The 27,544-nt window shown below is 38.4% G+C and overlaps 1 long non-coding RNA gene across 1 annotated transcript; it reads right to left on the reverse strand.

Annotated features, from left to right (window-relative positions):
* Positions 1–7,505: 7,505 nt before the first annotated feature.
* LOC119468860 lies at positions 7,506–16,091 on the reverse strand. The gene is made up of 3 exons (XR_005197636.1): positions 15,927–16,091; positions 10,708–10,763; positions 7,506–8,111 (listed from the first exon to the last, which is right to left on the reverse strand). It is a non-coding gene; the product is annotated as an uncharacterized LOC119468860 (long non-coding RNA).
* Between the last annotated feature and the right edge of the window lie 11,453 nt (positions 16,092–27,544).

The raw sequence follows: 27,544 nt of genomic DNA on the forward strand, positions 1-27,544 counted from the left end.
TGTAAGGAATTTCAGAACTCAAGGGAAGAAAGTAAAAAAAAAAAAAAATTAATGAAGCTTTTTTTCTTAATAATCTCTAGAATAAACTATTGAGAAATGAAGCTAAAAATTCAAAATTTATCTTGATTTAACTCACACATGCCTGCCTGATCTCTGATAGAGTGACATGAAGTTTTCAGGTTGTTTAAAAACCTATTTGTGTGAACTTTCCCTCCGAAATTTCCACCAAAAACATTTTGCTCAGTTCCGAACCAAAAATAATTAGGAACAGTCCTGAAAGGAGAATGTGCCTGACTTTTGAAAGTCATAGCGTGTGTTTATGACAAAGCTGAAGGACTGTGTTTGGCTTGGTCATTGCAGGAAACATCACACAAGAACAGGGGAAGACAGACGTCTTGGCTTACCAGCGAGCTGTAAACCTTAATGGCCTTGTCTGGGAAGAAAACAAAAGAGAATGTTTTGTACTGTTGGTTGCTGAGAGTCCCTGTAGGCATGACATAAAAACCACAACTATGCAATTATGATTGCATTATTTAAAATCTAGATGTGACTATCACATATACATAATGTACATATCTATTGTTACAATTAGCATATATTACTGATTAAGTAATAACAATTATAGAATTATAGAGTAACAGCAAATATAGAAATTATAATAAGTAATAACAAATATAGAAATTATAGAATTCGAGTGATGCATATAGCTTTTCTGCTCCCCACCCATCCTCCAGTACCAACTTCCTCATCCAGAGAGAAGGGTGGAAGAAGCCAGGTTTTCCTGTGTGCCAGGCATTCTGACAGGCAGTGGGAATACAACAGCAAGGAAGGGACTGCCTCCATAAACTTACAGGGCGAGAAGAAAATAGATAATTAAACATGAAATCACAAGCCACTGGGAAATGTGCCACAAACCCAGCCCTGAGGACGCTGGAGGATCTCATCAGGATTGGGATGGCAAATAAGCGATCAAGGTTGGGACCTGGAAGGACAACAGGAGTTTTCAAGCAAAGGGAAATCAACTAAGTAGCAGAGATTTCAAGGGAAGGAAGCAAAAGTATTTGGAGCATACACAGGAGCCCAATTAAGTGCATTAGAAGAAAACAAGGGGGTTTTATTTGTGCCCTCAGTGCACTAGTTAATCCAGGAAAGGGCTGGGCGCATTGGTTCATGCCTGTAATCCCAGCACTTTGCAAGGCCAAGGTGGGAGGATCGCTTGAGTCCAGGAGTTCAAGACCAGCCTGTAGGACACGATGAAACCACATCTGTGCAAGAGTGATATTATCAGATCTATATTTTAGAAAGACACACAATTTGGGCCACGGTAAAGAATGGAGTAGACTTCTGTTTCTGAAAGCATGGCTGATTAGAGATTTTTGAGCTTCAAATTAACTAAATCTTGCATTCAAAGTAAGTTTTCTCATGTGTTTGTTTTGTTTTAATTGCTGGGCTTTCAGAGAGTTTGGAAAAGGAAAACTAAAACATACCATATTTTAGATCGGTGGTTCTCAAAGTATGGTCCATGGGCTTCTAGTATTTCCCTTAAATTTTTCAAGGAATCTAAAAGTTTAAAAAGATTTTCATAATAAGCAGTCATTGCTCCCCTCACCGTGTGAACATTAGCAGTGACTGTGAACAGGCAGCTGTGGATGACAGGGCATCAGGGCCATGGGGCAAGTCAGGAGTCTATTCATCTCCATACACCACAATTTAAAAAAAAAAAAAGCCATATTCATATAAGAATGTCCCTGATTGGGCAAAAGATTAATTTTGTTTATATCCATCCTGGAGAGTCCATCTTTTCAGTATTCTCTGCGATGACACAGGAAGTTTGCAGAAAGTACTTATGTCACTTAGGAGTAGAAACATTGTCTTCAGGAAAAACACATGAAATTCCTTCAGTCATGAACTGAACTAACCGCTTTTTTCATAAAGCATCATTTTTACCTGAAAAAACAACTGGAAAACTGTAATTATCCAGACCTGGGTGTTTGTCAGACATTTTCTTGAAAATGAATGAGGTGAGCTTGTCCCTTCAAGAAAAACAACTGACAATATCTATCGCCAGCGATAACTTGAAGTTTTCAAGCTAAAATTATAATTTTGGAAAACTTGTACCCCCCACAGTGAACTTGGCAGCTTCTCAATAATCAAAGACTTTTCTGATGAAAGCAGTGAATTCTTAACAAGTGTGCTTTTTTATGCTATATAATGAAATGTGCCTATATGTCAAAAATCTGCATAGCTCAATGAAAACCGATATTGTCCAAATTGACCAATACATGAATTGTAAAGTCACACGCAGGTAAAAGATCTATCCAAATTGTAAGACAGACAAAATGTTTTTTAATATAACAGAACAAACAATTTCATTGATAAAAGTACAGATTTTACATTACAACTAACCTTTAAGAATCTACCACATACAGAGTTCTGGTGTATGTCAAAGAAGAATATCCACAATTACCTGGAAAGACTATTGAATACACCTCCCTTTTTCAACTACATCTCCTCTGTGAGGCTGGATTTTTTTCAGATACTTGAACTAAAATCACATATTACAAAGACTAACTACAGCAGCAACTATGAGATGCCAGCTGTCTCTTATTTAACCAGACATTTCAAAGATTTGCAAAAGAATAAGATAACGCAACTCTTCTTATAAGTTTTTTACTTTGTTTTGGAAAATACAGTTTCTTTTTCATAAAACGTTATTTATATTAACATGCAATGAATTTACTAATATATTTAAAGGAATTTATAAACAAATGTAAAATTTTCAAATTTTCATTTTTGGTGTTGTAAATATCAATAGATATAGCTCACATTAAGAAGCTCTTTGGGGTAGTTTTAAAGATTATACTCTTAAAGTATAATCATGAGACCAAAGTACTCATAAAAGGATGCTCAAAAAAATATTTAAGGGTCTTAAAACCAAAACATTGAAAACTGCTATACTGTATAGCTGAATAAAATTATTAAAATTATATGTTATATTGTATATTTCATTCTCAAAAAAGGATTTTAAAGGGTCCTAAAACCAAAATCTTGAAAACTACTATATTGTTTATCTGTACATTGTAACAAAATTATTACAGCCCAAGAGTCATAATCTGAAGGCACAGCCCAAGATAACGACTTGTGTGCAGATATTTTTTTGGCAATGAGATATCAGAACCACAGGTAAAGAAAACCAACTGAATGAGCACTCATGGGATCTCAGGGGACCTTCTGTCCAGCTTTGTGAAATTCAGCCATGAATATAACAACAGTTCAGTCAGTGATGGACTGCATATATGATAGTGGCCACATAAGATTACAATGGAGTTGAAAAATTCTTATCACCTAGTGAAATCACAGCTGTCATAACAACATAGCACAATGCATTACTCGTGTTTGTGGTGACGCTGGTGTAAATAAACCTATTGTGCTGCCCGTCACATAAAAGCATAGCACATACAATTATATACTGTACATAATACTTGATAATAACTGTTACTGCTTTATGTATTTGTTATACTGTACTTTTTATTGCTATTTTAGAGTATACTCCTTCCATTCATAAGGGGGAAAAATAAACTGAATCAGCCTCAGGTAGGTCTTTTAGGAAGTATCTAGAAGAAGACATTATTATCACGGGAGATGACAGCTCCATGGGTGTTAGGTGTTAGTGCCTTGAAGATCTTCCAGTGGGAGAGAGGTGGGGTGCAAGACAGTCGTATTGGAGATCCTGGGCCTGTGTGGGCCTCGGCTAATGTGTATGTTTGTATCTTTGTTTTTAACAAAAGTTTAAAAAATAAAAATAAAAAAATTTTAAAATAGAAAATAAATTATATAGAATAAGGCTATAAAGAAAGAAAATATTTTTTCAGCTATACACTGTGTGTTTTAAGCTAAGCATTATTACGAAAGAGACAAAAACTTTAAAAAGTAAAAATATTATAGTAAGCTAAAGTTAATCTACTATTTAAGAAAGAAAAATTTGTAAATAAATTTAATGTAGCCTAAGAGCATCTTGTTTAAGACGTCTACAGTAGCATGCAGTAATGCTCCAGGCCTTCAGGTTCACTCACCACCCACTGACTGACTCATCCTGAGCAGCTTCCAATCCTGTAAGCTCCATTCATGATAAGTTCTGTATATAGGAATATAATTTTTAATTTTTTATACCATATTTTTAATATATGTTTTCTGTTTAGATGGAAGAGGTATACTACTGTGTTACAGTTGCCTGTAGTATTCAGTACAGCAACATGCTGTACAGGTTTAGAGTCTAGGAGTCATAGGTTACACCATGTAGCCCAGGCAGGTAGTAAGCTCTACCACTTAGGTTTGTGTAAGTGCACTCTACGATGTACAATGACAAAATTGCCTAGTGACCCGTTCCTCAGAACCCGTCCCTGTTATCAGGGGCACGTGACTGCACTCCTTAGAACTGTCACCCATGGCATGAAAGGCAGAAAGCACGAGTCCCTAGCTTCCTTCCCTCATTGATCAAAGCAGTCTTTGCAGCCCTTGCTCTCCTTCATTTTCTGATTGCAAGAGCATAAGTGGTCACCCAGTTCCCCGGAGCATTCGACACCACAATGTCCAAGAAGACCCAGGGCAGAGAGTGAGAGGTACGTGGCAGACATTCCAAGGCATGGTTGCTGTAAGGTTGCACCTGCGTGAAGCTGCTGGAAGGATGTGTAGGCCTGATCATTGCAGAGGTGGCTGGAGCTAAAAGGGTGAGAGGATTTGAAGTACACAAAGGGTGCCACATAATCCACCCCCTTGAACCCCTTGATCTCCTTATACCCTCCATTAATTTTATTCAGTCATGGAGTCCCTGTCAAAACAGTGGCCAAACTAATCTCCTCCAAAATTGAATACAAGAAGGCTAATGGAGCAAAGTCTAATGGAGCAAGCTGTGGACTGTAGACCTCTACTGTAGCTTTAGTCCCAAGTCTGTACAGTACTATTGCCATTATCATCTTCCTCATCCGCCCCTATTCTTGGCTGGCACTTGGGCTGGTCGAGGTTGTTGATCAAATATGGTGACCCAGACTTTTGTAACTGACATATCTGTGTCATAAATGGCCTTTTCTTGCCAGACTATGGCTGCTGAAAATGATCATTCAATTAGGTCACCAGGTACTGGAGCAACAAGACACACCTCCATGAGTATCCCCGCCTCATTCTATCCTAGCTCTACACAGCAAGCAAGGTCCATTTCTCCCCAGCTCCTAGTGACGCAATGGTAGTCATAGCTTCAAGTTCAAAGGAACATTATAATTTGTCTCCTAGTGGAAACATCCACCCCCACCCCAAGCTGGGGATCCAGAATACCTAATCTAGCAATATAATATTCTGCAAGTTGGGGAGCCAATCCCACTTCCACTTCCAGGTTCCTGAACTCACTTGTTCTAATAGAATTATAGCACCTTCGATCAGCCATTGGTTTACTGCATGTACTGTGACCTAGAGAACAGTGTCCAATCTGCAGGGTCCTCAAGCAGACCCTTAGCTATTTAAGAGGTTACTCCAACTTTCTGTAAATCTTGTTGATTCTGGACAATGAGATAAAACAAGTGGATCCTTATGGTCATGTATCCATTTTTGCAACTCCATTATCATGAAATCAGTCTCTTGGTTCAGAGCATTATATAAGATTACATGTTGAGATATCTGGTATTCCATAAGCCACTGGATTGCAGTGATGGCAGAGTCAAAGGGGACATACTCATATACAGTGTAGAAGTCACACCTGCATCCTAGGTAGAGGCATGTAATAGAATCAACCTGACACTAAGAGCTGAGCTGGTCTCCTTGAGGAACTAGACATCCTTTTGTGGAATCTCAGCCTTAGCTGAGGTCTTTGCAGGATAAATATGCTCCCTTCCAGCAAGGAAGGTAGGTTGCATCTGCCAGCCAGAGGGTCCCAGGGGGAAGTTTGAGATTCAAGATTCTCAGGCTCATCTACTCAGATGTTCCATCCTGGGTCTCCAGGTCTCACTCATTTCTTATCAGGACCCTGATTCTGATTTGGAGACCTATGGAGGTTATACAATTTGTTTTACTAATTGTGGCATTTAAATTAATTAGGTTTGCTGATAGAACTCTTGTGCTTGAATTTTGTCTTTTTGTAAAACACATTTTAGTTTCTTTACAAGTAATATTAACTCATTACCTATAGAAACTTACTCTATATATTAGGTTTTATTTGTGATTTTTAGATAGGTATCGCTTCTATTATTTGATGGTAGTAGTAACAATATTTTCAAAATTATATTTGGAATTATATTTAGCTGATTGGTCAAGTAAAAATCTCATGCATATTTTCATTTCCCCTTAGTAAGATGGATACATTTATTATGCCTTTACTCTCTGTTCACTCACTTCATGGTTTTTGTTGACATAATCTGAGATTTTAGAAACAGAATTATTTTTTAATTTTTTATTGTACTTTAAGCTCTGGAGTACATGTGCACATCCCGCAGGGTTGTTGCGTAGGTACACACACGCCACGGTGGTTTGCTGTTTCCCTCCCCGTTGCCTACATCAGGCGTTTCTCCCTGTTTTCCCTCTCCATCCTCCCCTCCCCACACTGTCCCTTCCCTAACTCCCCTTCCACTTACCTACCCCAGTGTGTGATGTTTCCCTCCCTGTGCCCACGTGTTCTCATTGTTCAACACCCGCCTAGGAGTGAGAACATCCATTGTTTGGTTTTCTGATCTTGTGTCAGTTTGCTGAGAATGATGGAGAAACAGAAATATTATTGTTTCTAGTATTGTTTTCATCATATGATATTCATTTATCGAAAATAATTGGTATCTAGTTTTTAAGTTTATTTGAAATAAATATTTAAACATGTTTATGTTTAACAGATTTCAGTGCTTATTATCTGACATATTATTCATATATGATTCGTACACACAGATTTTACATTCTTAATTCTTAATATTAATTTGCATCTCAATTATACTGAGATTGCTCCTATGTCACATGTTATTTCTTTGTTCATACATGTATTTTACACTTCCTAAAACTGTTATTCTTGTTGCCTTCAAACATTACAAGGTTTGCATTGAATACACAATCTGGGGCACAAAATTTCCTCAAATACACTGTGGTCTCTTCCATATGTTCTGGGATCAGAGTTAGAGTTATAAGTCTGAAAGCTACCTAACTACTGTTCTCAAATGAAAACAAAACAAAACAAAATCCTACTTTACTTATTTTTCTTTACAATTGAAGCATTTTTACCAAGACTTGTCTAAATGCAAGTCTTTTTTTATCAGCTTGTCTTATAAAAAAAAAAAAAAAAGGTGTTTGAAATCTACACATGTAGCTCTTTATTTAGCACAGGAAATATTCTTCTATTATGCATATATTTATTTAATACATCTTTCTCTTTTTTCTAGTTTCTTAAGAAATTACTACTATTCGTGTGCTATTAATGACAAACAAAAAAAACCCCTATATCAACCATCTCTCTTTTCTTCTGTAACCCAAGGGAACTCCAGTTTTTCCTCAACAATTGTTGTTTTCTTTTCACATGTCCATTCTCTTCTACGTTGCTTCGAATGTTAATTTCCATTCCACTATGCCATTTTCAGTTTCCCAGAAGTTTTTAGCTCTCTTTTAATCTTAGGCTTAAAGTTCAGCCTTTTCAAACTCAGCTCGTTCTTCTGTAATTATTTTTTCCTATTTCTCCTACATTGAAGAATTTTGGGGGCTTGCCATTCATCTGAATCCTTAGTATAATCATCCCTTCCCTTTTACTTCAGTATTTTCACTCAGGATCCCCATCGGCTATGACAGCTATACACCCTGGGTAATATGAGAAAGAGACAGGCTAACAATTATGAAGGGGCCAGGGAACTTTCTTGGAAGATTACAAGAGGTTTTGCTCAGCCTTAAACAATGAGATCTAGTGGCCCAGAGGAAGACAATAGTGTTTTAAGAAGGAGACTCACTTGCTCCCACCTACATTTTAGATGGGTAACTCTGGCAGTTGTAGGGAGGAAGTGCTCAAATAAGGAGCACTCATGAGGAAGCTGCTGAAATTGGCAGGTGAGGGATGAGGTCTTCAACAAGGTCCGTGAAAGCAATGCTGGGACAGAGGGCAGCTTCAAAAAAATATGTAAAAGGTTAAGTCAAAGATATCTGATTATAGGTACTTGTAGAGGAAGAAGGAAGACTCCAGGATGAATAGAAAAGGAGAAGGCTTGTGGGAGGACAAGTGCCATTTTTATACATTGCAATATATTGCATTTATTATTCACATGGAATTTCTAAGTGGAGATGCCTATAGTAAGTCTGAAGCCTGGAGGAAAGTCTGGCCTGGAGAAACACAGGGTGAAGTACCTTGGACTACTCTGAGCTACTGGTCCTTCATCTATAAAATGAGGCTAAATGCCTACCTCATAGGTTTACTGTGAAGGCTCCGTGAACCCTGATGCCTACCCCAGCCTGAGCCTATGATGCTTCAGGAACCATGATGTCCACCCCCTTTGTCATTTAGACATGGACATTTTTAGTTCTTCAAGACCCTATCATAAATCGCTCTTTTCCTTGATGGACACTGCCTTGGCTTGCCCTCTTGGGTTTCTGAATCTATTTCTACATTGGGTAGCAATGCCTGCCATTGTAATAGCTCCTTCTATCCAAATTGCTGACTGTGGTCACTGAGACAGTTGTCCAAGTCAGCCCTCCTTCCCCAAAAGGGGCATCTGGGCAGTACCTGGCACAGAGTGAGAGATAAAAAAGGAGCAGGATTTCCCTTGATGTCCTTTTTCACCCCGTTTTTTTAGGTCACAGTGCTGGCCTGAATCAAGCAGCTCTCCTTCTCCCCCCGTCCTGTTCATCAGAATTGGTCAGTAAGATTAGGGTAGAAAGAAGTTTTAGGTGGACCAGAAAGTCTGGAAGTTCTGGAAGATCAGGTTGTTCTCCATGGGCAAGAATGACTAAAAATGGAATATTATGCTACAGAAGCCCTTGGTGATTTGAACAGCCTTTGACTTTGCATAAGGGAAGGCTTTGGAAGCAAAAGGACACCAAAGCTAACTTTTGTGGTTTCTTGGGGTGCTCTGTATCGTGTGCTTGGTCTGGGCTCCAGAGGTTGCCCTGGAGAGCTTCTTAGCAGCCTCCAGATCATCTCAACCCCACGTGGCCACTGGGATACAGAGAAGAGGCAGGAGAGGAGGGCAGGCGCTAGGTGAGGATGCAGTGGGCATTGTGATCTCTGATAATCAGAATCCTATCGAAAGCCTTAGTGCTAGGAAAAGGGGTTCCCTTTTCCCCAAAGTAAAAGTTTTCTTGTCAACCTTCTCCTGAGAGGCAGAATAAGAGGGGAAAAAGAAAATTAAGAAAAGTATGTAAGTAAAACACTGAAAGCTGTCACCACTTGCAATGATTATGGACTTTAGGATCATTTTATTTTATTTTATTTTATTTTATTATTATTTTATTTTTTTTTCTAAGACAGGGTTTCCTTATGTTGGTCAGGCTGGTCTTGAATTCCCGACCTCAGGTGATCCGCCCGCCTTGGCCTCCGAAGTGCTTGGATTACAGGCGTGAGCCACCACGCCCGGCCGAGGATCATTTTAACTTTCCCTAATTCTAATCCAGAATGACGCACTGCTCCCCAGTGAGGACTCAGATGAGATTCTGCCCTACTCACACTAAAATATTTTGTAAGGTTTGGAGTTTTTTATGTTTCTTTGGATATTAACCATAACATAGTTTTATCTTTAATTAGCCCAGACTCAAGAAATTTAATGTTGCCTGCAGAGGGGAGGGAAACTTTCTCATATCTTGATTAATTTAGTTAGTTGTTCACAATATAGAACACAGGGGGGTACTATGATATGCCTACCATATGTTTTATATATCTGCTCATATATGGTATTATTATAACATATTAACATATATATTACATTTTATATGTAACATGTTATATACATGGAGTTTAAAAGAAAATTGGCATCTTGGCTTTGAAATTTTCTATTTGTAATGATATTGGATGAAGTATTTCACAACTTTAATTAAACCTTAGTTTTTAAAGTTTCATTTTTAAATAGTTAAATTAATAGCACCTACCTTGTATGTTATAAGAAGACATGTATACATTTATTGAAAGATTATAAATGCTCAAAGTTAAGTTTCATCACAATAAATGACATGGAGCTTGAATTGTGTAGTCAGAGTGGCCAAACCTCTCTCTTCTTCCTTTCTGCCTTCCCCTTTCTCTTTCTTTCCAAAATACCTTAAAATTATAGAAAATTTAATTTTGCCCAGGTGCAGGGACTCACATCTGTAATTCCAGCACTTTGGGAGGTTTAAGCCCAGGAGTTTGAGACCAGGCTGGGCATGATGGTGAAACCCTTTCTCTACAAAAAACACAAAAAAATTTACCTGGGTGTGGTGGCATGTACCTGTAGTTGCAGCTACTCAGGGGGCTGAGGCATGAGAATCACTTGAGCCCAGGAGGTGGAGGACACAGTGAGCCAAGATCAGGCCAGTGCACTCTAGCCTGGGCAACAAAGTGAGACCCTGTCACATAAAAAACAAGGAAAGAGAGAAAGAGAAAGAGAGAGAGAGAGAGCAGGAGGAAAGGAAGGAGGGAGGAAGGGAGGGGGGAGGGAAATATAATTTTTTCAAAAAATAATGAATTTGTGACTGCTCTAGAAAACCAATACTAAAAGGCATTCCCCACATACCTACCTGTGGCTACTTCTAGTCCCAGCTGGTTTTGATGATCTTTGTGCATATTTTGGAATCTGTGGGATATAGATATCTCTAAACTTTGGTAAAAGATAACTTTTTTTGAAATATAACTAAAACACGATAAAACACCTATATAAATAAGTATCATGTTAGAATGTGAAGTGCTTAAAACATTGCTTCTGGATAGCCAAAATAAAAAATAGTATGCGTGTGAAGAAACAGCAGCCTCGTGTGCAGGAGCTCACCGCAGGCCTCCTTTGCTGATACTCAGTGCACCTCCCAGAAGAGCCACCTCTGACTCTGACATTCTACCCCATGTATCTAGAATTCAGCTTGAGGATTTCCTAGCGTATCATTTTGTTTAAAACAATGCATTTGAGTTTTGAGGGAAATTGTAAATTTTTCCTGTATAAGTATCAGATAAAATGTGTTGAAAGATACATATATTCTATGATTTGAGAGTATGAAATATCAAAAGAATCTTCACTAGAAAATATTAGTCAGGGAGATAATCTATAAATCTTATTAAAAAATATCTTTGGTGAAAAGCACACACAATAGAGGAAAGACATAGTAAAGACACAGCTTAAGACAGAATTAGTAAATGTGAAAACAGAGCTGAGTAATTCACCAAATACATATAATGAAGTACTGAGAAACATGGAAGTTAAAAGATATGGGGGACTTATGGAAGAGCCATATACATCCAGCAGGCATTCCAAAAAGAAAAGGTAGAACAGGAGAAAGATTGTTTTTTAAAAGGCTGAAAAAATATTTAAAAAGATTATTTTCTGGAGATGCAGAAATTTCCAAGTCAGATTCACATCTAGACACATCATAATAAAATTGTAGAACATTGAAAAGAAAATCGTTCAGTAACCATAAGAAAAAGATTATATACCAAGGAACACAGAGTCACAGAAGAATTCTAGTAATAATCAGTAACAACATAAGAAATTATATCTCTAACAATATTATACCAAGCAATTCAATCACTCAGTATTGAGAGTGAAATAAAGGCATTAAGAGACATATAAAAAATGAAGATTTCCAGGTTCATCCAATCATTCTCAGAAAACTGACAAAAGGGCAGAAGATCAAACACTGCATGTTCTCACTCATAGGTGGGTGTTGAACAATGAGAACACATGGACACAGGGAGGGGAGCACTACACACTGGTGTCAGTTGGGGGGAAATAGGGGAGGGACGGTGGGGGATGGGGAGCTAGGGAGAGATAGCAAGGGGAGAGATGCCAGATGTAGGTAATGGGGAGGAAGGCAGCAAATCACACTGCCACGTGTGTACCTATGCAACAATCTTAAATGTTCTTCACATGTACCACAAAACCTAAAATGCAATAAAATAAATAAATGGGGAAAAAAAATGAAGATTTCACTCCAATAAAAAATCCACTGCATAAACTACTAAAGAATAAAGTGGAAAGCAAAAACATAAAAGTAAAAAAAGAAAACAATAAAGTAATGGTAAATCTAAATAAACATTGGTTGTTAATGTTAATAATAATAATTCTTGTTAGTTAAAAATAAAACTAAAATACTAGATATTAATCATAGAATTGGCCGGGCGCGGTGGCTCAAGCCTGTAATCCCAGCACTTTGGGAGGCCGAGGCGGGTGGATCATGAGGTCAAGAGATCGAGACCATCCTGGTCAACACGGTGAAACCCCGTCTCTACTAAAAATACAAAAAATTAGCTGGGCATGGTGGCGCATGCCTGTAATCCCAGCTACTCAGGAGGCTGAGGCAGGAGAATTCCTGAACCCAGGAGGGGAGGTTGCGGTGAGCCGAGATCGCGCCATTGCACTCCAGCCTGGGTAACAAGAACGAAACTCCGTCCCAAAAAAAAAAAAATAATAATAATAATAATAATAGAATTGGTAGAATTTGGAATAAAATTAAAACATTAATTTTCTTGTCTTGAAATGGGATTTGAGATATTTAACAAACTGAAACATTGTTACTTAAATTTGAAATTTAGGTAACAATTTTAAAATTTTAGCCTCAATCCTAAAATAAAGGAAATAAAATATATAACTCATAAATTAGTGAGGAAAAATAAAGAAAACTTCATCAATTCATAAGAAGGTTTTAAAGAAGGAAAGAAGCAAAGAGAAGGCACAATAAATAGGAAATGCATATTAGTATGTTAGAAAAAACTGTAACCATTGGCAAATATAGCTAATATAAAATAACAAATTACAGAAAATGACTATTTTAAAAAGACTGAAAAAATTAGATATGATTGAAGCAATAGCTACAACAAAACCCAGCTATATATTTATATAACATAAACATAGTGTCAAGAAAAATGAAACAAAAAGAGTGGTTAAAAATATGGGTAAATTATAGATCAGTATTATCTAAAAGTCGCAGTCTATAAAAATCTTATTAAAATGTTAGCAAATCAAATTTAATAATATAAAGAAAAATAATATGTTAGAACCAGAGAGAATTTATCCAAAGAATGCAAAGCAGATTCAACATTTAATAACCTGGGCCAGGCGAGGCAGCTCCCACCTGTAATCCCAGCACTTTGGGAGGCCTAGGCAGGTGGAGCATCTGTGGTCAAGAGTTCGAGACCAGCCTGGCTAACATGGTGAAACCTTGTCTCTCCTAAAAATACAAAAATTAGCCAGGTGTGGTGGCAGGTGCCTGTAATCCCAACTACTTGGGAGGCTGAGGCAGGAGAATTGCTTCAACCTGTGAAACGGAGGTTGTAGTGAGCGGAGAATGCACCAGTGTACTCCAGCCTGGGTAACAGAGTGAAGCTCTGTCAAAAAAAAAAAAAACAAAAAACTGTTGGCATAATTTTCCCCATTAATATATTTTAAAATGTATATATTTATTTCAATATGTAAAAATTATAATTAATAAAAACACTGTCATTTTTTTAAATTAGCAAACTATGAATAAAATAAAATTTCTAACCTAATGTGGTAGTCCATGACCAAAGGCACTCCAGGCCTCGTGACACAGTAGAAATAAAATGCTCAAGAATGAAACAGAGTGCTTGAAAAGAAAAATTTCTTACCTGACAAGAGATCGAGCTTGGGCCTAATGTGAACCCTCTTTCATCCTTGCTGTATACAAGGCATTGAAGTAATAATTTCTGAGGTCCACTGACATGTGGATTTCTCATTTCCCATGGCTGAATTAACCACCAATGTAGGCACAGATCTCTGAGTAATAAAGGAGTCATTGGGAATCTGCATCTGCTTAGTAGGGTTACTTACCTTCTTAGAAAGCTTACTTTATGGTTTGATAGGAAACTAAAATTGAAAACAAATTTGAACTGAATCTGACCCAGTATTATTTATGATCTTGACGAAACTACAGGCACCTTCTCTCCAAATTGAGAAAAACATAGTATTCAACACAGTACAAGAAGTATTTGCCATTGTGATGGAAAAAAATAGACATTAGAGGTATGGGATTTGAGAGGAAAAGACAAAATTGTCATTATTGGCAGACAACGTGATTGTCTCCATAGGGAAGGGTAAGAAGGTATTAAAAACAAATCTATTAAAATTTAATAGCTTTTTAAGTTTTCCCGTTTTAATAGCCAAATTACATGTCAATAGTATGTTCGTGCATCAGAAATAACCAGTTATAATGTGGAAGTGGAAAAAGAATCCAATTCACAATAGAAACAAAACTTACAGCATACCTAGGAAACTTTTCTAAAATTTTATTCAAGATATTAATGGAAAATATAAAACATTAAGGCTGAATGCTGTGGCTCATGCCTGTAATCCCAGTGCTTTGAGAGGCTGAGTTGCAATGATCAGCTGAGGTCTGGGATTTGAGGCTGGACTGAACAACACAGCAAGACCTCCGTCTCTACAAAAATAAGAATGAAAAATAAAAATAAATTAATGAAAGGAAAGAACATTCATGAATGGAGAAAATCAATGTTTCATGAATGTTAGTCTCTCCAAATTCATATATGAACTCAATGCGATCCAATCAAAATTCCAAAAACATAGTTTTGTGGCATTTTAATGACATTCTAAAATTTACACGGAAGAGGAAAGAGCTGATCCCCGCTTTGTCATCTCCCCATCTCCTCTTAGTCTTCCTGCAAACTCTGCCATTCCCAAGCAACCACTGATATGCTTCATGTCACTACATATTTGTTTGCATTTTCTAGAACTTTACATAAATTTAATCCCATAGTACGTCTGTGGGTGATAGATCACATATATATATATGGGGTGATGGATATGTTCATTATGTTAATTTGATGGGTGGTGATGGTTTTATATATATGTACATATGCCAAAACTTATTAAATTTTATACTTTAAAATACATGCAGTTTATTGTGTGTCAATTATTCCTCAATAAACCTGAAAAATAGGCAAATAATATGAACAGTTGTTTATCAGTGGAACAACATCAAATAGTAAACACATGTAACTTCACGTTCAATTAAGGACAAACACATTAAAACAACATTGATATACTACTTCTTAACACACATTTGACACAAATAACTGAAAATATCAAATATTAGAGAAACTAGTTGTTATTCATTACTTGGGTGTCATAACTACTGCTTAGAAGAGCCATCTAGTGATACGTGTTTCAGGTGAAAATGCATATTCCTTAACACCCAACATTGCATACTTCTAGCTGTATGTGTTAGAGCAGGGATCCTCAACCTTCAGGCCCTGGTCCAGTACTGGTCTATGGCCTGTTGAAAATCGGCCACTCAGCAGAAGGTGAGCAGCAAACAAGGCCCTGAGCTCTGCCTCCTGTCAGATCTGCAGCAGCATTAGATTCTCACAGGAGTTCAAACCCTGTTGAGAACTGTGCATACAGGGATATAGGTTGCACACTTCTTGTAAGAATTTAATACCCGACAATCTGAGGTGGAACCATTTCATCCTGCAACCATCCCCCCCGGGAAAAACTGTCTTCCATGAAACCAGTCCCTGGCGCTAAAAAGGTTGGGGACCACTGTGTTGGAGGATTATTCCACATAATTATTCAAGGAGATAGGAACAAGGATGCGTAGCATTTTTGTAATAGTAAAAAATGATGAACAGCCTGAGGGAAATCATCAATAATATCATATTCATAAGCAAGCATCTATACAGAAGTTAAAATGAATAAACCAAAGCTATATATATATTTAATACATGCATTAAATATAGTCCTTTATATTTATTTAAACTGAAGACCTTAACTCACCATCTCCAAAACAAAGGTGTCATGCTTCTTCATGCCTAAGAGATCTCAGAGCTTTCAGTTTCTCTGCTTCTACATTAACCTTACCAAGCCTTCTCTTTTGCCAACACTTGATGACTTTGAGCATGTTCCTGACACTGATGAAGCAGATTGATTTGTAAAATAATGTGGAAATTTCACAAAATAAGACAAAGTGGCCATTAAGACTACCAATATATAACTGAAGTTTAAAAAATAAAATCACATAGAAAGCATTTTCTAGGGAATATAGTGATACATAATTTAATAGAATTATACAAATATATCAATTGGCACATAATAAAAAATAAGACATTTCAGGTAATTTTCTAAACATGCCCCATTTTTAAAGAAAAATTATTTTTCACTTAATCAATATTTCTTTTAAAAAAGTGTCACCAAAATTGATTTTCTTCATTTATTGTTTTAATCAAAACCACATCTGTAAGTACTAATGATTATCAAAATGTATTGGGTAATTCAAATATGCATCATAGTATTTACAAGGTTTGGTTGCCAAAAGAAAAATAATTGAATGCAATTCCCTCCTATTGTCAAAACAAACCATTGCTTTAAAAAGTTTCAATATTTTGGGCTGCCTTTGATTTGTATTGCTGATTTGATTCAACAAATCAATGAGTACATTTGTGATTTCTAAAAGTAATAAATACATTTAAAATATTGTAACTGGACTACTTCAAGTAATAGGAAAATAAAGAGCTTTTTGAACAATAAATAGTGTTAGGACAAATGATTACTAAATTGAAAATGAAATCCCTAACCCACAATCGCTTACAACAATAAATTCCAAATGGACTTAAAAACTAAACATAGATATGTAATTTTGTATTTGTATATAAAAATTTAAACTATTTTATTACAGTTTATCATGTTTTACCACTATTTTTTGGGGGGTGATTTTCCAGAGCAAAACACTCAGAATTAAAGCAATATTGGATTTGACAAGGTGAAAACAAAACTTTATGCTATCTTTTGTTATTATAAAATTAATACACCAGTGTCTAAGAGTTAGAAATTTATAACATATTACCAATAACATATTTAGTTTTACAGTATAAAAGAGTCACATACAACCTAAATTAAAAAATCAAAACACTGGAAAATATTTGAAAAAAAAATCTAAGAAGATGAAATAAAAATGGGCAAAATGTATGAAAAAATGTTCAAACTCACCAACAAATGAAAGCAACTTATCACCTAAAACATGGTGGAAATGTTTTACAGGTTAATGCTATTCAGTACTGGCGAAGACAAGGCTGAAGACAAAGTCCACGCTTTCTCGTGTAGGTCGAGAGAATTGGAGAAGCAAATCATCAAGGACAATTTTGCAGTATCCTTCAAAAATTTAAATATATATTTCTTTTGAGACATTAAAAATGTAATGATGGTTTTTAAAACTTAATTATAAATAGGCTTTGAAGTTCCCATGTCCTGCTAAATCCAGATTAATCCTACAGACTCTAATTAATGTAGATAAGTGTAAAAATGCATAAATATTGCAGACACTTTGCTTTCACTCTGGGCATAATATAGAATGCTTTAAGCTCTGCTGTACACTGAGGTATTATTTCCTGACTGTCTTCTATCAAAACCTCAAATGCTATTTTCAATTAAAACAAAACAGGCTGGGTGTGGTGGCTCACATCTGTACCTGCAGCACTTTGTGACACAAAGGCAGTAGGATGGCTTAAGCCCAGGAGTCTGAGACCAGCCTGGGCAACAAGTGAGACCCTACTATGTTTACACACAAAAAAATTAAAAATAAAATTAGCTGGGCATGGTGGTACACATCTGTAGTCCCAGCTACTCAGGAGACTGAGGTAGGAGGATTGCTTTGGCCAAGGAGTTTAAGGCTACAGTGAGCTATGATTTTACCACTGCACTCCAGCTTAGGTGACAGAGCAAGACTCTGTCTCTAAAACAAGGGTGGGGGGAAGCAAACAGTTTCTTCAATATTCATCATTTTTTTCACCTGTTATACATCCACTCAAAAATAAATTAAGATATCTAATTAAAGATTTGGAAACATAGCAAGATAAGTCAGAAGACTGAAAACATAGAGAATAAACAAGGTAATATTACAAAGTGAAAGCAGAAATTTAATTACTGTGAAAAAATAAATACCTTACCATTTATATTCTTGCTAAAATCAAGACATGTAGCATGGCTCCAAGATGGTAAAACGCAGCGAAAGAGAGGAGCATGATCAATTGCATCATTCAGAGTGTCCTTAGAACAGCACAAAGCAGCCACTCAGGAGAACCTCAGCTTGTCCTCATGCTAAGGCTGGGAACACATTTCCCCCAGAGCTGTTGGGAAGAGGATAAACAAGGAATGCCCCTATAGCAGTGCTGCAACAGACAAAGTGATTCATCTTGGTGGGGCTGTTCTTGTGCCTTCTCCTAATATAGAAATACACCACCATTCTATAAAAACTAAGTGGAGGGCCAGTTCATGCAGTCCAGCAAAATGGCTCTCTAGCAAACTGGCTTTAACCGAGAGAAGATTTTTGCAGAGGTTGCAAACAGAGTGCCCTTGAGCTAAAATTTGGCCTGAAGTATATTTTTTTGGGCCACAATAGTAGGGAGTTTAAATTGAGCAAACATAAAAATTGGACAATTGCACATAAAAATTCAGATACTTCGGCATTCCTTAAGGAATTGTAAGATCTGGCAATAGCAGATTCACATGGCTGCAATTAGTTGGCACCAAGTATCAGGCTGCCCCTTTGGGCCAAGGGATAGACAGTAGATTTTCCAGTCCTCACTAATCTGCTTAAGTCATTTGCATTACCTGCCTGGCCCCTACTTATGCATTTTAATTTGTGATCAATTTTTAGACTGTCTTGCAGTAATTCTCACAGCTGGCTTCTCAACAAAGACATACATGGAGATGTTTAACAATGCTGATATCTGGGGTGACTCTAGACCTGCTGAATCAGAATCTCGGTGAAAATTCCAATGAAAATCTCAGCAAAAGTCCAGCTGTCTATATTTTTACAAATGCCCAGGTGATCTAATGCCCAGCCAAAGTTAAGAAATATGAATCTAGAGAAATGATTTATTAAGGCAGCCCTCTCTAAATACTGTTTCTCTCAACGGAGCTGCTGATAGCCATTGAAAATTGATGAGTTTGATGTTAGCCCTCAAGAACAGTTATTTTATGCTGCCAGTTAAATAAAGCCACGAGCTGTAACAATCAGATTACCTAGGCCGGGGTTAATACATGTCAACACACCTCTAAAGAGAATGCCTTGTCACATCTTCTTGAACCCAAGAAAGCACTGGTAAGAGTCAATTTTTCTAAGACATAATTTGGAGCTGCCTCAACGCAGGGACATAGAGAAGTTACCTGCCCATCCTCCCCCTACAAGGAACATGAACATATTCCAAAATAAAAACCTGCTTGGCTGGCAAGAATTCATCACCAGGGGCATTCCCTGCCCTGGAAGATACACTGACAGGTGAGTCAAGAAGAACCATCCCTCCCAGCATTCTTCAAAGTGGAGTGATTTTACCTCCTCCACATCCTTGCATCTCTCATTTCCATCCAGTGCCTATGAGCTATGGCACCTGGAGACATTAACATGCTATGGAGACCAGGGTGCTCCAAGCTACCCCTCTCCACTATTTCCTCATTTTCCTATAAAAGTAGAACTACACCATCAAAAAGAAATAATATCCACCTAGTAAAGTTTGATTTTATTTATTTAGTAATGAATGAATTACTAAATAAAGTCCGTTGAACATTTACCATGTTAGGTGCCAGGGAGACCACAGTGAACAAAGAAGGTAGAAATTCCCACCTTACTGATGGGGACATTCTAGTGGGAGGTGCAAAGAAGGATGATAAGAGAAAGTCACCAACAAATAGTGAAAAGGAAAGGGGATAGTTAGAAAGCATTAGGAGGAGGAATTTATTTTGGGTAGTGTGACCAGGGAAAGCCTCACTGAGAAGACATTTTAGTGAAGAGCGGAATTAGCTTACGGATGAAACGTGCAGACATGGAGGTGAAGAAGGGGAGAAGCGTCCAGGAAAAATAAATGCAAAGGGAAGGCCCACACATAGGGCAGCATCTGCAATTCCAAGGAAGAGCAAGGAGGCACTCAAGACTTGCAAGAATTTGTCTTGGAAAGATGATGTCTGTATACCAAAACACCGATACGTAAACCAAACTTGTGCCACGTGGGTATGGTGGGTCCTTTGATCTCCATGTTGGCTTTTTAAAACTACTTACACCTTCCATCATCAAGACAGAGTTTCAAAAGCAATTTTTGAAAAATCTTTTAAAAATCCCATAGTAGGCAATTCTGCAAGCCTAGGTATTTGTCAATGGTGACCTAGATGAAGCCCCTACACCTCACCCCAAAGACCTTCCCTGGGATCTAATCCTTCTCCAAGAGAAAGGTGTCCTCACAGACAGACAGCAATGTTTTTATCAGTACCTTCAACTGATGTCAAACACTTGGCCCGCCATTGGGTGATGTGGAATCTTAAAATACATAAGATCTGACTGCGCACAGAGAATTTCCCTCTGGAACATGAGGCTGTCGGCAGTGTCTGACAACTGCCACATGAAAAGGTTATGGCAGTAGTTTTCAAACTTTTTAATCGCAAGAGCCCTTAATACTCTTACAAATTATCGAGGACCCCAAAGACTTTGTTTATGTGGGTTATACTATCAATATTTTTTGCATTAACAATTAAAACTGAAAAACAGTAAATGTTTATTTATTAATTGATTTACAAATAACAAATCTGTTTCACTTTAACATCAATAACATGAAAAATAGCTATATAAATGAACTTTAGAGAGAAGATTGATGTTGTTTTCCATTTGTGTTGTCTCTAGGTATGAATTGATAGAAGACAGCTGGATTCTCATATCTGCTTGTGCATCAATCTGCTGTGATATATTGTTTTACTTAAAGCATATGAAGAAAATGCTGTCTTGTACAGACATACCGCTGGAAAAGCAAGGACCTTGCAGGCAGCCTGAGGTGCTTGGCAACTTCCATGGGGTCTCAGGACACAATGAATACTGATGTTCTAGGTGACAGGGATGAACTGGAAGTGTCGTATATGCTGACAGGGTAAATTTCACAGTACATTTAGGTTATGTGAGAAAAAGAAACTGGAAAACAACACGCACAGCATAATGGTCTGCACAGGTTTCAAGAGAAGAAAAACAAAAATGGATGTGTAGCATTTGCCAATTTCTGTGGTGTAAATACTTCCACTGTGTCTCCCACCCATAATGGCTGTATTTCACAACAAACTCACAAAAATCCCTGGAAATTCAACAGCAGTTCTGAGGAGCTGGTAGAAGCTGGTTCCAGCACACTGGAGGAGACCCAACACCAAGGGAGTGTCAGTAAAGAGGCGCTCTTCTTACCTCTGATCATTTAATAAGGCAAACTCATTTGTGCATTATTTGCATAAACAAAAATGAAATTAACCATTAAATATAATATCCAGAAAATGCTATGGAGGCTTAATCTAAATTTACCACTTTTGAGGACATTTAGAAGAACAAATTAGACTTCACTTTAAGCAGGTGAATCAGTCTTTTTTATTGCAAGCAACAGAAATAGGCTTTGTTTACTGTATAAAGACACAGGGTGCTCATTGAAAGCCTATTTGGTTTTTAGACTTGACAAAAGGCTGAAGAGCCAGGCTTGGAAAATAAACAGGTCCAGAGGCAGAAAGAACAATCATCCTGTAGAGGAAAAAAAAAAAAAAAATGGGCCAGAACACCGTGCTATAAGGAATAGGTTGCTTCCTTGAAAGGAATGATATGGGGCACAGTCAGATGTAAAAAGTGAAAAGGGATTATCAGTTGACATTGGAGCAGATGACAGAAATAAAGAATGCAGAGACAGCAGTGATATTTCTTAAGCCCCAATTGGCCAATAATTTAATTTGTACTTAGTGAGAAGGATTCCTTATTTCCACTCACTGCACATGGCTCATTCCACAGAATAGATCCTCCATATCCATGGGTTCTGCACCCATGGATTCAACCAACCAGGGAAGGAAAATATTGGGGGGAAAATGCATGGCTGTCGTGCTGAATATGCACAGACTATTTTTCTTGTCATTATTCCCTAAACAACACAGTATAACAACTGTTTACACAGCATTTGCATTGTATTTGGTGCTATAAGTAGTCTAGAGAGGGTTAAAAGTATACTGGAAGATGTAGGTAGGTTATATGCAAATATTATGCTATTTATATCAGGGACTTGAGCACGTGAGGATCTTAGAGATCCTGGAACCAGTATCCCACAGATAGCAAGGGATGGCTGTATTGCGCACCCCTCCCTTTCTGATTTTTATAGAAATCCAATTTAACATATGTCTTTTGGGTTTTGTTAAAGAAAGGTGGCACTGCATATCAATTCTGCATGAATACAGCTCTTTCCTAACCAGTTGCATCACATTATAATTAAGAATTTTAAAGAGTAATAAATGTTTGGTTGGAGACAAAAGTGAAAGTTAAAGCTGTGTGGTATATTCTGAATGACTTCTTTTTCCATTCCTGTGATTTGAATTCCATATTGGGTCTTAGCCCTTATCTACAACAGGAAAAAAAGGAATATTTGTCTAGGGAGGACCACTCACAGAGAAAGAATTAATCCATAGCTAATAATTAAGCGCCCCACCTTAATTTCATTTTTAGATTTTGTTGATAGAACAGTTTAGTTCTTTTTTATTTAAGGTTAAAATCGGCAGTGCTGCTGCCCTCAAATAATAAGCAGATGTTATGTGAAATACCTGAATTTCATAAGTTGACCAGCAAAGGAAAGGGGAAAGAGAAGGGAAGAAGCAGGTGCTAACTTAAATTGAGCCTACATCTGCCTCTTCACATATTTTAAGTTCAGCCTGAAGGTTTCTTAGCACATAGTGAACTGCAACCTAACTGAATGTATCAATGGACTCTAACCTACTTTTGTTCCTTGAGTTTGGGCCAATCAAAGGTGGCCAAATATTCAAACCATGTTCAGATAAGGTAAAAACCAGCTGTTGCTACAACTCATTTACATTTTCTGTAGGCCACTTTCCTTATTCTGTCCATAAATGTTTTTTGACCATGAGGCTGTGCTGGAGTCTCTCTGAACTTACTCATGTTCGGGTGCTGCCCAATTAGCAAATCATTCTTTGCTCAATTAAACTCTGTTACATTTAATTAGTATAAGGTTTTTATTTTAGCATAAGAGACAAATTCAAAAGGAGACAGGGACCTACAGAGATGGAGAGAGTTCAGTGAAGAAGGCAACAGCGAAAGGAAAAGACCCAAGAGGGTGTACGTCAGGCCTTGGAGGCAGAACGGAGAATGGGCCTGGGCCCAGGCACAAACCCCCAGCAGAGGTCTGCTGTTACCCTCCCCTACATTGCAGATGGCTCTTCCTTAGACCTGCCTCCCAGGGGCTTTGCACTCAGGCACGTCAGCCCCAGAGGTTACAGACTGAAAAGTAAATGCACTGTGAAATAAGCATTCTTCCATGGAAGCTAAGGCTGCAGGGTTTTTCATTTTTATTTTCTTGGCTATTGGTCTTGCCTGGAGAAAACGGTGTGTGTTCACCTGCCTTTCTTTCTTTCTCAAGGACTCCTTTGTGAACAGAGGATTTGCAGTAATTGGTCAGGGTGAACATTTCCGGACTTTCTTGGAACGTAGTCCTACACCTGCCCTGAGCTCTGGAGCTCTGCATGGAAATTTCCCATAAAACCTTTCCATGGTGCAATTTATAAATCACCCTGCATGGCAATATTAAATTTTATAAATCAGCTTCCTACCTATGAGTACTTATTAGACAAACCTTGTCCATATCTTGTCAATGTTGTGTCTTTAGTTGTATATAAGGGTTACTGCCCTCTTGGAAATACTAAATTATAGTTAATGGTAATGGATCATCAGCTTCTTCTAGCCCCTGAGTTGTCCATTTCACTGTTAACGTCAGACAAGCTTAAGACTTACAGTAAATATGTTCTTAAAGTATCCTGCACCCCTTCATAACTGCTGGGGTTGTCACACTCAGCAACTAAAAGTATAGAGCTCCCAGTTAAATTTGAATTTCAGACAAACAGTATATACTCTTTTAGTATAAGTAAGTTCCAAGTATTTATCTGAAATTCAGATTTAACTGAGTGTCTGGTATCTTACCTGACAACCCTAATTAGCACATGTTACACTTGTAATTAATCATGCATTTGTATAATTATTTGTTTAAGGTCTGTCTTCTCCCAGTAACCTGTGGCTAAGACTCCATTGGTCTTAGTTACAGTCCTATGCTCAGCATTTACCCCAGAGTGGCCACATGGTAGAAGTTCATGAGGAATTTGTGGAGCCAATGAACACCTATTCTGAAAGGCATGATCATTGTAAATCATTGGGAGAATATTATCCCCTCAACTGCTTGGTCAGTGACAAACAATATTACCTTAAGATTCAAGCCAAGTGGTGGATTTTGTCCAAAGCTCACTATTGCTCACTTCTGAAGTACTTATGCTATTGCTACAGAAAATATAAAGAGAAGAGACGCTGTGTGTATGTCCCTCCACCCAAATGCATATGATATGCTACGATGGCAATAAAGGACTTGCAATGCAATCCATGGCTCTCAGACTAAAAGGGGTGAGATGATATGCACTATCTAAAGCCCTGGTGTCAGGTGACAATAAACAGTGAGTCCAAAGGCCTGGATGGCCAACACAGCTAAGAGAAGACCTGCTTTTGGTTTGTTACAAGCAAGCACAAATAGAATTCAGCTTCCTGATGATCCCCCAGAAAGAGTCCTGGCCTGCCCGTAGGATAGTGATACGAGAAAAGCCAGCTCACCACATCCGTGTGCAGGGATGGGAAGCTTGCCATGTGAGGGAGGAGGTAACCAGTCATGAGCTTCCTGACTCTTCTCCCCGGTCCGTGCACATTTTCTGTGAGTAGATTCCTCTTTGAAGTCCCCAAAGTGCTGAGTTAGGAGAAGTATAAAATGGATCAAGACCACAAAAGGTAGCCTGTAAATCTTATATCTTGCTAACTTTCAAAACTTCTCTTGATTTAACTCAGCAAAACCAGCTCCGTGGTAATAATATCTTACCATCTCAGGGCCCCGAGGGGTTTTTACAATTCCTATTTGCATAAGTGCATTACAGTTTTCAAAGCTCTTTTACATGCATCGTTTCAATTAATCCCCCACAGCAACCCTGGGGGAAGGGTACGTGTTTCTTTCATAGAAAAGGAAACTGAGGTTTATGGAAGTATTTGCTACTTAGTAGACTCTACTACTGCAGGACTTAAACAGCGTTTGGACTCCTGAATGCGTGGTTAGTCATGATGCAGCATCCCTCAGCGCCTTTCTGCTCCTTTCATGGGAACAGACCCAGTTCTCACGCTCGGCTCTAAGGCAGTTTTCTCTGCCCCCAGGTGGCAATCCCCTGGGGACAATCTGCAGAATACCGTTAGGAAGACATGATAAAACCCAGCCATTATCATTTGAGTATGAATTAGTTCATCATTTTACCAAGGAAGAATAAAGGGTTGTTCTGCCTCTGTTTCCTCTGCATCTCCTGTCCTCTTCCATCTCTCGTTCTGTATGGAAACAGAACACAGACTTGGAGAAACAGAAGGTGAGAGCAGCAGGAGGTGATGCTTGAAGATAAGAACTCTGGGGGGGAACTTACCTCCAGGGAATTGGGCTTTGCCAAGTACACTCAGGGCCAGTGGAAGAAGAGGCTGAGCTACAATTTCCACTGCAGGCAAAATTGACAACCAGGTACAAAAGCCGTGGGAAAGAGGCTTCAAGTCCCTGAGATCCAGTAAGGAATAGAGATGGTCGTGGGACCCTGGCTCTCCGGAGATAGTCCTCCCACCTCAGGGTACCCTGGGGGTCAAATAAATGGTAAACTCATGAGACATGGGAATGCTCCCAGTGCTATCTCAGAGTGAGCTTGTGGAGGGCGATGCAACTTCCCACTTCTCAGGAACAGGTTCCGGGTGGTTCTCCACCATAAAACAAAACAGTAACCAAAACAAACCAACAGCAGCGTTGTAAGGAGGGAAAGTGGATGGGAACCTTGCTCTGGGCAGGCTCTTCCTCCTGTGCTTATTTAATTTGTTTAATTTTCTTTATTTAATTTGTTTGATTTAATTTACTTAATTTTATTTATTGCGCTGTTCTGCCGGTGGTTCCTGTTTGAAGCAGGGAAGGAGAGAAAAGACAGAGGGAGCAGAGGGAGGCATGAGTCCCATAATACTGTGGAGTTAACCACCAGCAACAGTGCCCAAGCAGGCATCAGCCAGGATAAGCTAGGGGCCTCCCATGCAAAGAAAATGTGCAGAAGCGACATCCCTGCCACAAGAACCGCAGCAACTGAGACTCGTGTCCCCGAGCAGTCATAGGTACCTGCCACCGGGAACACAGCACACAGTTCTCAGGGCAGGCAGAGATGCAAGCAAACTCGGAAGCAGAAGCATGCAAGATAGGAGGTGACACCTTTTTCTCTGCTCTCTTCTCCCTGTCCCAATGTCAGAAGATGGAGAAATGCAGAGGGAGAAGAAGGAGAAGGAAATGAGCAGACTCCTCCCTCTGTGCTCTGAGGACTCAGAAGCCTGTACCCAAAGAGCAGGGCATGCGTGTTAAGTCCAATGAGATCCTGAAAGGGTTTCCCCCTCATCAGTGGTTTTCTTTGTTTTATTTATTAAATAAAATAAATAGAATTTTGGGTTTTTTAGTGATATTTCTAATATTTTGTTTATTGTAATTTAGTATGCATATGTTAGGAATGTTAATTACAGAATAGCTTTGAAATGTTTGTGTTAAAGAAATTTTCGAGCATATTCAAAAGTAGAGAATATGTAACAAACTTTCATGTCCCGTTTGTCTGTCCTCCAGATCACCCATTGCCAGCGCACACCAGTCTTACTTCACTGACACCCTCACCCAGTGCCTTCCTGACACTCCTCCCCTAGCATGAATTCCAGCCAAATCCCAGACATAATGCCATTCTGTCTGTAAACAGCTCAGTATATATCTCTAAAAGACAGGGACTCCAGACTAAACATTTTATATTACTTGTAAAAATGTTTTATTGATCTTTCTACTGATTTGACCTCCATGGGATTTGCCTAAGGTATACACCTAGAGGATAGGAAAGAAAATGCCCATAGCTTATGGTTGAGGACCATGGTTAGAATATAATCAATCACTTAATAATATTTGTACTCCACTGAGCTTTAGGCTGCTCAATAAAATTATTACAACTTGGGTACAAACTACTTCATAAGATTGACACAATGAGAACCAGGTGCAGTGGCTCATGCCTGCAATCCCAGCACTTTGGGAGGCCGAGGCAGGTGGATCACCTTAGGTCAGGAGTTCGAGACCAGCTTGACCAACATGGTGAAACCCTATCTCTACTAAAAACACAAAAAAATTAGCTGGGTGGGGTGGCGCATGCCTATAATCCCAGCTACTTGAGAGGCTGTGGCAGGAGAATGGCTTGAACCCAGGAGGTGGAGGTTGCGGTAAGCCAAGACTGCGCCATTGCACTCCAGCCTGGACAACAAGACTGAAACACTATCT

This window comes from Cebus imitator, unplaced genomic scaffold (genome assembly GCF_001604975.1).
Source record: "Cebus imitator isolate Cc_AM_T3 unplaced genomic scaffold, Cebus_imitator-1.0 Scaffold510, whole genome shotgun sequence".
NCBI lineage: Eukaryota > Metazoa > Chordata > Mammalia > Primates > Cebidae > Cebus > Cebus imitator.